Here is a 10,845-nt window from a genome sequence, read left to right as displayed (position 1 = left end):
GCAACGTCGATGAGGAAAGAGAACAGGTTTTATTGGGATGAAAGTTGTGAGACGACGTTCCAAACATTAAAGGAGCGTTTGACCACAGCTCCAGTCTTAGCTTTACCTGAAGGGAGTGAGAACTTCGAGGTGTATATAGATGCTTTAAAGGACGTGTTGAGTTGTGTGTTGATGCAAAACGGGAAAGTCATTGCCTATGCTTCTAAGCAATTGAAGTCTTATGAGGAGAACTATCCAACACATGATCTAGAGTTGGGTGCCATTGTGTTTGCTCTCAATATTTGGAGACACTATCTTTATGAGGCGACCTTTAAGGTGTTTTATGATCATAAGAGTCTCAAATACATCTTTACTCAAAAGGAGTTGAACATGAGACAGAGAAGGTGGATGGAGCTTATAGGAGACTAAGATATGGATATCATATACCATGAAAGAAAGGCAAATGTGGTGGCCGATGCGTTAAGTAGGAACAATATGCATTCTCTATGCACAACTATATCATTAACGAGGCTGAAAGACGAAGTGACCAAGATGGGGATACATGTGATCCAGAAAGGGGATGCTAAGGGTGATTTCACAGTTCAGCCGGATCTTTATGATGATATTCGCAGGAAACAGACTCTTGATCCCAAGATTCAGAAGTGGCGAGCTGGAGTACAGAAAGGGACGGTGTCTCAGTTCTCTATTCATTCTGATGGGAGTGTTCGGTTTGATGGTAGATTGTGTGTACCTAAGGATGAGGAGTTGAAAAATATAATCATGACTGAGGCTCATTGCACACCGTATTTAGTACATCCAGGTGGTGACAAGCTTTATAGAGATCTTAAGAACATGTTTTTGTGGGCTGGGATGAAGTGGGAGACAGCTGAGTTTGTGGCTAAGTGTTTGACTTGCCAGAGAGTCAAAGGGGAACAACGAAGACCACAAGGTAAGATTCAGTCTCTTGAGGTACCTAAGTGTAAATGGGAATCTATCTCCATGGATTTCATCGTGGGTTTACCAAGGAGCCAGCAAGGTAATAACATGATATGGGTGATCGTCGATCGTTTGACCAAGTCAGCTCATTTTATTCCCATGAAAGCTAGGTGGAGTAAGGTGCAGTTGGAAAATGGCTACAGGAAAAATATTGTGAGATTACATGGAGTGCCAAAAGACATTGTGTCAGATCGAGATGCGAGGTTCATTTCTCGGTTTTGGCAAGAGTTTCAGGAATTGATGGGTACTACCTCGAAGATGAGTACTACATTTCATCCTGCAATAGATGGGTAGACAGAGAGGACAATCAAGACCTTGGAAGACATGTTGAGGGCTTGTGTGATGGATTTTAGTGGTAGCTGGAAAGACAGGTTAGATCTGATAGAGGTTTCTTACAGCAACAACTACCATACGAGTATTGGGATGGCTCCGTTTGAGGCTTTGTATGGGAGGAGATGCAGGAGTCCGATTTGCTAGGATGATAGAGTTGAGGTAGTGGTTTTAGGTCCACAGATGGTACAGGATATGGTGGAGTATGTATAGTTGATTCGACAAAAGATGAAAGCAGCGCAAGATCGACAAAAGAGTTATGCGGACTTACATCAACGGGATATTGAGTTCCAAGTTGGGGACAAGGTTCTTTTGAAGGTGTCACCTATGCGTGGGGTGATACGATTTGGTAAGAAAGGGAAGCTAAGCCAAAAGTTCATTGGCCCTTATGAGATTTTGGATCGTGGGGGAGAGGTTGGTTATCGGTTAGCTTTACCACCAACTTTGGATCGGGTACATAATGTGTTTCATGTGTCTCAGCTAAGGAAGTATGTGCGTGATCCTTCTCATGTGCTAGAGGTTGAGAACATTGAGTTGGATGAATCCTTGTCTTACCTTGAAGTGCCAAAAGAGATCCTAGATCTCAAGGTTCGCAAGACTAGAACTGGGGAGACAGTGTTGCTAAGGGTTTGATAGTCTAATCACAACGTTGAGGAAGCAACTTGGGAGGCGGAGGAAGTTATGAAGGAATGCTACCCGTCTCTTTTTGATCAGGTATATGTGGTTACGGGTATATAATCATGTTTCTTTTAGGGGGGTAGGAGATGATCGCATAAGGTTTTGGTAGGGTTTTATATCAGTTTTGGTAAAGTTAGTGTTTGTTCTGAGTCATAGTGAGTTATGTTTGAGTTTTTTTTTTGTGTTTTCGTTCTGTTGTTGTGTCATAGCTGAGTTAATAAGTTTGTTTTTCGGTATGGGTTTGAACTTCGGGGATGAAGTTCATTTTTAAGTAGGGAAGACTGTTATACCACGGATTTATGAGCTGTTGGGTACTCTATCGAGTGGGGCTTACTCTGTCGAGTAAGTTAGATAAACATTCTGGAGTGTGTTCTGCCTGATGGATACTGGATCGAGTCAGGGCAACTCGATCGAGTACGCGGTACTCGATCGAGTACCTTAGTTACTCGATCGAGTAAGTCGGGTTATACGGGTTTTTGGCCGGGTTTGATAGAAACGCGTGAATGATAGATAAAGTATTTATCGTCAATTTCTTTTACCTTTTTACTTTATTCTAAACCTTTTTACAAAATAAAACAAAACTACGTTGAATCCTTCTCTCGCATTGCTATCAAATCGAAGGGCTAGAGTTGTCGGATTTCAGAGTTCTTTATACTGTTGAGATCGTCGTATTGTGGGTAAGGTCCTTGTACCGTTTTTTATGTCGGTTCATCAGTTTGGGTTTAAACCCTAATTGGGTGAATTGGGGATTTTAGGAGTATTATTGATTATAGATTTTAATTATATGATTATGTGATTATAGGAGGTGATTTCGTAGAGGAATTCTTTTAATCCGCTACTTGTGATTATTGATCGGTGATTTCATTCCTGGTACGGTTTCTCTACTCAGTTATTGTCTAAATTGTATAAGATGGTTGTTGGTTGATTGGCATGTGCATATATTGTAATTGGTTTTGGTATTGTTGATATTGTAATTGGTAGTTGTTGATTGTTTGTGGTTCACGAGGCGCGCTCTCGGCTTAGTGGAGTCACTTGTAGGAGTGGCTTCATGCCCTTGATTCGTCCCTTGTGGTTCCCGTCACAAGGGGGATGTGGACATTAAGGAACTTGGGTTATTCGCTCGATGGAGATGAGAGGGGCTTAGGTGGGAACGACTGCGGTTCCCCACTGGCGGTGTGGAATATCTGTTGCGATGGATATTCTGGCAGGGCTACACACTTTAGTGTGTAGTCAGATGATTGGTGATGTGACGGTGTTGGAGATTGTGATTGTGTAATTTTTTGTTATTTTATCTTATATTGTTTATACAGTAACTGGCCCCGTTAAATGTTTTGAAAACTGTGGTGATCCATTCGGGGATGGTGAGCAGTTGTTTAGTAGGTATAGCATGGATACGCGCAGGTTAGCTGGGGATGAGTCACCGCGAGTCCGAGTAGTAGTCTTCTGCTGTAGTGTCATAACATTTTATTTATTTCAGTTGGTTTTGGTTTGCAACACTTGTATCATGTTCTCTCAGTTTTGGTTTTGATGTAAACAATTTAAATCTATTTACTTAAAGTACGTTTCTTGATGGTCACTTTTGATTAATATGCCTCGGGTAACCGAGATGGTAGCATTCTCATGCATTATGTGGTCTTGGTAAGGCAACTTGGTGTATGGTGGTGTTACACTGTGCCTTTTATAAAATGCATCATTTTGTTTTTCCATAAACTGTATCCTGTACCATTGAATATAGGATACTTTGTTTTCTTGGAATCCATGATGAAGAAATGAAAAACTTTTGAAAGGATAAAATAAAAAATATAAATAAAACGAGTAACTAGAGTATTGGATCGACTCTCTAGATGTTAGGCTATCAAGAGCACGAGGCTCTGATACGAATTATAGAGTTCAACAACCCAATAAATATACTCTAGAGGAGGAGGGGGGGGGGGGGTGAATAGAGTATGTACCGTTTTTTAAAATCTTGAAGATAGTTATGTACATCGAATTCATGACTTATGAGTTAAGTTCAAATGTGTGAAGTATATAATGATTGTGCAAACGATTTGATAAAAATGTAAAACAAACGGTTAGAAAAAGATAAATAACACACGATATTTTAACGTGTTTCGGCCCATTTGAAAAGCCTACGTTCACCCATTTTTATTAATTGTTTATTACGAACGCTTAATCCGGTATAGCGTACAATAAACAACCAATCCCCACGACTAACCCTAGTCGTGCTAATGAAGGATGTCTAGCCTTTGGTGTGTGTGAGATGTGAAGCTCTCAATTTGTGAAGGATGTTAAGCCTTCGTGTTTGTAGGATGTAAAGCCTACGGTGCGTAAGATGTTAAGCTTACAAAGTTTTGAATATGAAATACAATAGAATCTAAAACAATACAATCAATTGTCTAGAAGAGGATTGTAAAACTATGCACTTTTGAAGGATAAACTTTTGACACGAAAATTACATAGTTTAAAGACTTCAACTTTCAAAAGAATTTTACAAAATCAACAATTAAGAACAAAGCTTAAAGCAGCGGAAATGATTTTGCAAAATATCAATTTAATCAAGAAAGTTCGTATATGTCGTGTGTATAGATTTGAAGTTTAAGATGTGCATTCTAATGAGGCACACAAGAGTAAACATCATAAAGCTTTCGAATTAGGGTTTCTCGTGTGTTTCTTGATGCACACTTTAAATCTATATTTATCATTAAATAACAAAAGATAATCATTCTCAAAATATCTTGGCCAAACATAGATTTTAAATGAATAATATACAAGCCATATTTTATGAAAGCATAACCTAAAAGATTGAGTAAAATCTTTAATAAAATTCGGTTAATAATTTTAAAGAAAAATAAAATATTTTTTACAATATAAAATATCTTTTCAAAAAGGAAGAATCTTGTTTGGATAAAACTAAATCTTAATATATCTTTATGTTGAGATATTTCATAATATCTTGTAAACAAGATATACCAATACCTTTTTTCAAAAGATATACAAGTCTAGATTTAATCCTAGCAAAGATTCTATCTAATAAAACGAGATATTATAGATTTGAGATAACCCAAATGAGATAAAATAGAGTTTTAGAAAATAATTAAAATCCAAACTTACTGCGGGTTCTGAGGATACAGTCTCCTCAACTGAGGATACCGTTTCCTGAAGATAAATCAGAGTTCTTCAGAACTTAACGTAACCGTTCCCTCGACTGAGGACACCGTTCCCTCAAGATCAGTTTTGCTTTGTCGATAGTTTTAAGACACTTTTTTACATAATATGTCCTTAACCTAATTCTAGGACTTCATGACGATCTCATAGATGTCCTATTTATACGTTGATCATGTTCATTATATGCTTCTCTTGAATCAAACTTGAGTACCTAAATAATAAACGCTAGAAGACATACCAAGCTCATAAAAGTGTAAAATAAAATAGCTTAGAAATAAAACTTTAACTTGACATGCTTTAAAACCCATCAAGACCTAGGGTCAACACTCCTCGGGTCACCAAGCTTATGTGGCATTTTGTTTAAAAGAAGAGCACTACACTCTTCTTCCACAGCCATCATTTGTTGGTCACCTAAGGTCCTCTTCTTAGTCAAGATATCTTTCAAAAACTTGGTGTAGGTTGGCCTGTTCAATATCACCTCGGTAAAGGGTAGAGTCACTTCAAGTTTTTCCAACATTTCACAAAATTTTGTGTACTTCAAGTTTTCTCTACACTTTAAAGCCCTAGTGGTGTAGGAAATGTTAGTGACAAGTTGAGAGTTAGAGGATACCTTTGGAGAAGTGGGCTTGCTCGTTAACTTAGTGGAAGGTTGTAGTAGGACCTCTTCTCTAGTTTCTTCACCCACCCCCCATTAATAAGGGAGGTCTTCATCCAATCCATCCTCATTGCTTTCTAGAGGGGCTTTTTCCTTAGATGCTCCCTCACTTGTAGATGCTCCAGTTGATACCTTTCCTTTCTTAGACTCACTTATCCTAGCCGAAGGAGTCGCGGGTGGGCTTTTCCCACCACCATTCATAGCCAACCGCTTCCTTTTCGGATCCGCATCAACTTCAATTTTAATATCTTTATAAGGGTCTTCAAACACAACCCCACTCGTCAAAACTCCCGCGTAAGCTTGATGGTTCACCGAGGCATCCTTTGAGCTTTGGCCTTGGGCAAGGAAACCACCGGGCGGTCATTGAGGGTTGGCTAATCCTTGGGATGATATTTGAGCTTCCATGTCCTTTATCTCTCGTTGGTTAACATTTTTAAGTTATTCATTTCTTGGTGGTGTGATATTTGCATATTCTTCACCACTTTCATTAATTCACAAAGTAGAGATTCGGTAGTTGGCTCTTGGAATGGTTGGTTAGCCAAAGGTAGAGGGAACCATAGTTGAATCGGGTGTTTGGGCCTTGATTGTTGTTGTTGTGGCCCCCTTAATAATTTCCTCTAGGCCCTTGGTTATTGTAGTTTGAGCCTTGCCGTTGGCTATACCCTTGTTCTTGAAAATTTGCATTGTACCCTTGTTCTTGAAACACTTGACCAAACCCTTGATTAGCTTGATTTCCTTGGTTTCCTTGGTTTCCTTGGTAGAAGCTTTGGTTACCTTGGTTACCCCCAAAATCTTGGTAACCTTGAGGTTGGTTTCCAAAATTTTGGTTTTGATTGTTGTTTGACCATTGGTTTTGATTCTCGAAGTTTTTCTTTTGATTTTGGGTTCCACCCCTTGGTTGAGAAAATCCGGGTGGGTTGGTGTTTTGTGGTTGAATGTGTTAAGGATTTTGCACATTCGTGCTCTTGTAGCTCAAGAGTGAACTATTTCTCATACCCGGATGATAGAAGTTTAAGTTAGGGTTGTAGTTGTTTTGATTGTTGAAAGGTGGCCTTGGGGGCCTCATGTTGTTGTTGTAACTTTGAAAAGCATTGACATCATGGACATTTTCTTCACCACCCATGTTGTATGCATTGTTAGAACACACATCAAAGGTGTGGCCATTTCCTCGACACAATTCATAAGAAGGTCCTTGAACAACTTCCTCCATAGGAGGACCATAGGAGCCACTAGCTTGATGCACTTGTTTCCTTGTCATTTCTTCGAACTTCTTTGTGAGAAGGTCTAACTTTGCATTTGTTTCGGCATTAGAACTTGAGAAGTTCTCTTGAGGGTACCGACTACTTCTCCTCAAAACATTCCCTCTTGAGCCATAATTAGCTTCCGGGTCAACCGTCTTCTTAATGAGAGCCAGGACTCTCTTCATCTCCTAGATGATCGAACCCTCCCTCCGCGCAGGCATTCACCATCTCTTTAGTCCTTGGTAGCAATGTTTGAAAGAATGTTTCGGTTATGTACCTAGCCGGAATCCCATGATGTGGACAACGTGAAAGGAGGTCTTGGAGCCTATCCCAAGATTCCCCTAGAGACTCTCCATCTTCTTGTTGAAAAGTGGTTATCTCGTTCCAGAGCATAGCGGTCTTGGAGGATCGGTAGTATTTGGCTAGGAAAGCTTTGGCTAAGGCATCCCATGTGGTGAATGTGTTTGGTGAATGAACATTTAGCCAACTATCCGCTTTGTCCCTTAGAGAGAATGAAAACAATATCAATCTCAAATTATCTTCGGACACTCCATTGCGCTTCATCATTGCAACCCTTCTATTAAACTTTCTAAGGTGGGCATGTGCATCCTCATCAATATGCCAACCAAAACTATCCTTCTGAATTAGACCAACTTGAGCGGGGTGGATTTCAAAATTATTAGGGGCTAAGGTGCCAAAGTTAATTGGAGCGGAAGTGTCATCGTGATTTGGTCGGTTATGGTCTCATAAAACCTCCATTCTAGGACTTATAAGAGGTGTATTTGATGGTGTTTGAGGTGGTGTATTTGGGATTTTGAGATTGTGGAAAAGATTTTCTACGAATGGATAAATGGTGACGGTTGTTTGCTCTTAAATTGTGGTTTCAAGGTGCGTTATGGTGGTTGTGATTGCTCGGTTTGAGGAATTTTGAGAGATAATCCGAACCCTTGATAGAGTCCTACTCCATAAAGCTCGAAAAATCCTTTCCGGTTCCGGATCACTAAACAAAGGGTTCACGTTTCCTCTAGGCATACACTTCAACAAATCGTTAGTCTCCTAGGGTTTTTAGGCACTAGAGATAAGAAATAGCACAATCACTCTACAAGAAACAAGACACTATATAAATAAGCAAACAAAAGACACCAAGACTAATGTTAATACTCTTAACTAACTAAGTATAATCTAACGCCATTCCCGGCAACGACGCCATTTTAATGACAGGGTTTTTTCGTTATTTCTCGCACAAAAAAATATTTGTAAATAACCCAATTATAGTAGTATAATAAGGGTCGAACAACAAGGATAGAGTGGAGTTGTACTTAATTCGTTTAAATCAAAGTTTAGTCAAGAAAATAAAAGTCGGGATTTTTACTAACAACTAAGACAAACTAGAGCAATGTAAACAAAAGATTTGTAATCTATTAAGGGAAAAATAGGGTCTTTGGGTTCATCCGGGTAGGATGGATGAGAAATTGGGGTTGACTAGGTCTAGGGTAGTAGTTCGGTCTAGGTTTAGATGCTAATTTCTTAGCATCCAAGAATCCTCCACATAGTCTTCAGTTTGTTTTCAACCCTTAACAAATACACTATCAACATCTCCTATCACTTTCTTGTAAGGAAACATCAAGCAAAAATCAATACAACGAATGAGCTTTCACTCACACATTTCTTCAAACACCTTAAGTGCATACATATAAAACCCAAACCTTTACCCAAAACCTATATGTCAACTACCCATAATCATCATCCAAAGCCTACTCAAGATCCCCCTAAACCCTAAAAGGATTTACTTACTCATGTTAACAAGGGACATGTGAACAATGGAAAGAGAAACACAAATAGAACAATAAACATTAAGCTAATTCAAACAACAATTAAAGATGGAAATAGAAATATAAAGAAGTGAAAACTAAAATAAACAAGGAAAGAAATTGTACCAACACTTGAGAAAGATGGAACCATTGGATTAATAATAGAAGAATTTCTTCAAAATCTTCACTTAAAACTCAAACACTAAGATGTAAACTATTCATCTAAACTAGATCTAAACTAATTTCGAGTGCAATTAAGGAATAATTACCGAAAAATGAAAACTTGATTATGAAAACTTAACATAAAGTAGGAAATATTCTGAGATCTAGGGTATTGTGTCCAAATGAAATTAGGGAGGGGGTATTTATAGGTTACACGAAAATTAGGTCAAAAATTACAAAGTAGTTGAAAATGCGGAGAGGGGGTCCTAGCCGATGGACGGGCCGTCGGTGGCATGCCCGGCTGGGAGTCTCTGTAAGTTTTTTTCAATTTTGGAGTCTTCAGGTGTGCACAGACGGCCTACCGGCTGCTACTGGGCTATCTGCCTGGGAGCCCTCTGTATTTCCTCTTCAAAAATCAATCTCCCAAATACAATCAGGTATGCACGGCCGGTAGGCCAACTCCCGATGGCCTACCCGACGTGGAGTCTCCTGTATATTTTACACTCTCTTCTTCCTTTGGCTCATTGGGGTGGGTGCCCAGCCGGCAGACCGGATGAGGCACTCTTCTTAGTTTTCTTCCTCTTCTTTTCCATGTTAGCTTCCAAATCCGCCTTTCTTACTTCCATTCCTCCATTTCCGTCTCAAATACTACAAGATGAGATACAAATTTATAGAACATAAAATCGGGATATAAAATGCAAGTAGAGGCACACAAAACTGTATAAAATAGATCAAAATGCATAGAAAAGAAGGGAAAATTATGACCAAATAAATACATATCAGTAGCCCAACAAATACTAAGAGGGGGGGGGGGGGTGAATAGAGTATGCACCTCTTAAAAGTTTCTTGCAATAAAAGATGAACTTATTATTCGAGACTGATTAGTCTTTATTTGTTAAGCATTTTCCCTTCTTTTTCGCTCGCTTTGGCGCGTTTGCGGAAGGTTTTTATCCCATTTGCTTGCATTTTGTGCCATTACTCCCGTACCTTGTGTGCCCGTCTTTGTTTTGAAAGGAATGAGTCGAAACTGTAGAATGGAAGCAAGGAACAGGTCCCAAAGAGCTTTCATGGGAAAGAAGGAAGAGGAAATGCTGAGAAGGGTTCTTAGCCGGCCAGCCGGCTAGGAACCACCTCCAAGACATTAAAGATTTTTGGAGAAGAAAGAAGAGCAAAGTGAAAATGGACTCGGTGCCGGCTTGGCTACCAGCAGCCGACAGCCCGGCAGAGAGCTCAAGGAGAAGGAAGAAAAAAGAAGAAGAGAAGAAGAAGAGGTGTTCTCTGCCGGTAGGCCGGCAGCCGGCTAGCCTGCAGAGAACACAAAGGCCAAACACTAGGCAAAATTTTTAAGAAAAGAAGACAAAGAAGAAAGAGCTCGGTGCCGGTGGCCAGGTGGCAGCCGGTTGACCAGCCGGCTCCACATTTCCCCATTTTGACCTCCTCCTTTTGTTTTAACCTAATTTTTGGGGAACAATATGTATACTCTGTCATAATTTTTATTAGACACACAACCCTAGATATTTATATTTCCACTTTTATGTTTGAATTCTCTTAATTAATTTGTTAACCTTTCCATAATTAAGCCTTAATTACTTTTGAAAATTACTTAGATTTAGTTTTGCTCAAGTTGTTTACGTATTAGTATTGGGTTGTAATTAAAGATTTTGAAGTAATTCTTCTATAATTAAATCAAAGTTACAATCTTTCCATATTGTTGGTATAATTCTCTTCCTAATTTTATTTTGTTTTGGTTTGTTTACATTTCAATTTCATATTAATTTTCGTTTGAAGTAGCATGATGTTTGTTGCTATGTTTACATTGTCTTCTTCA

General features: G+C 39.1%; 1 non-coding gene across 1 annotated transcript; it reads left to right on the top strand.

Annotated features, from left to right (window-relative positions):
* Positions 1–7,330: 7,330 nt before the first annotated feature.
* LOC141635779 (small nucleolar RNA R71) lies at positions 7,331–7,437 on the top strand. Its single transcript, XR_012540439.1, has one exon. It is a non-coding gene; the product is annotated as a small nucleolar RNA R71 (small nucleolar RNA).
* The last annotated feature ends 3,408 nt before the right edge of the window (positions 7,438–10,845 follow it).

Source organism: Silene latifolia, chromosome Y (assembly GCF_048544455.1).
Source record: "Silene latifolia isolate original U9 population chromosome Y, ASM4854445v1, whole genome shotgun sequence".
NCBI classification, from domain to species: Eukaryota; Viridiplantae; Streptophyta; class Magnoliopsida; order Caryophyllales; family Caryophyllaceae; genus Silene; species Silene latifolia.
This window is presented reverse-complemented; position numbering and strand designations above follow the sequence as displayed.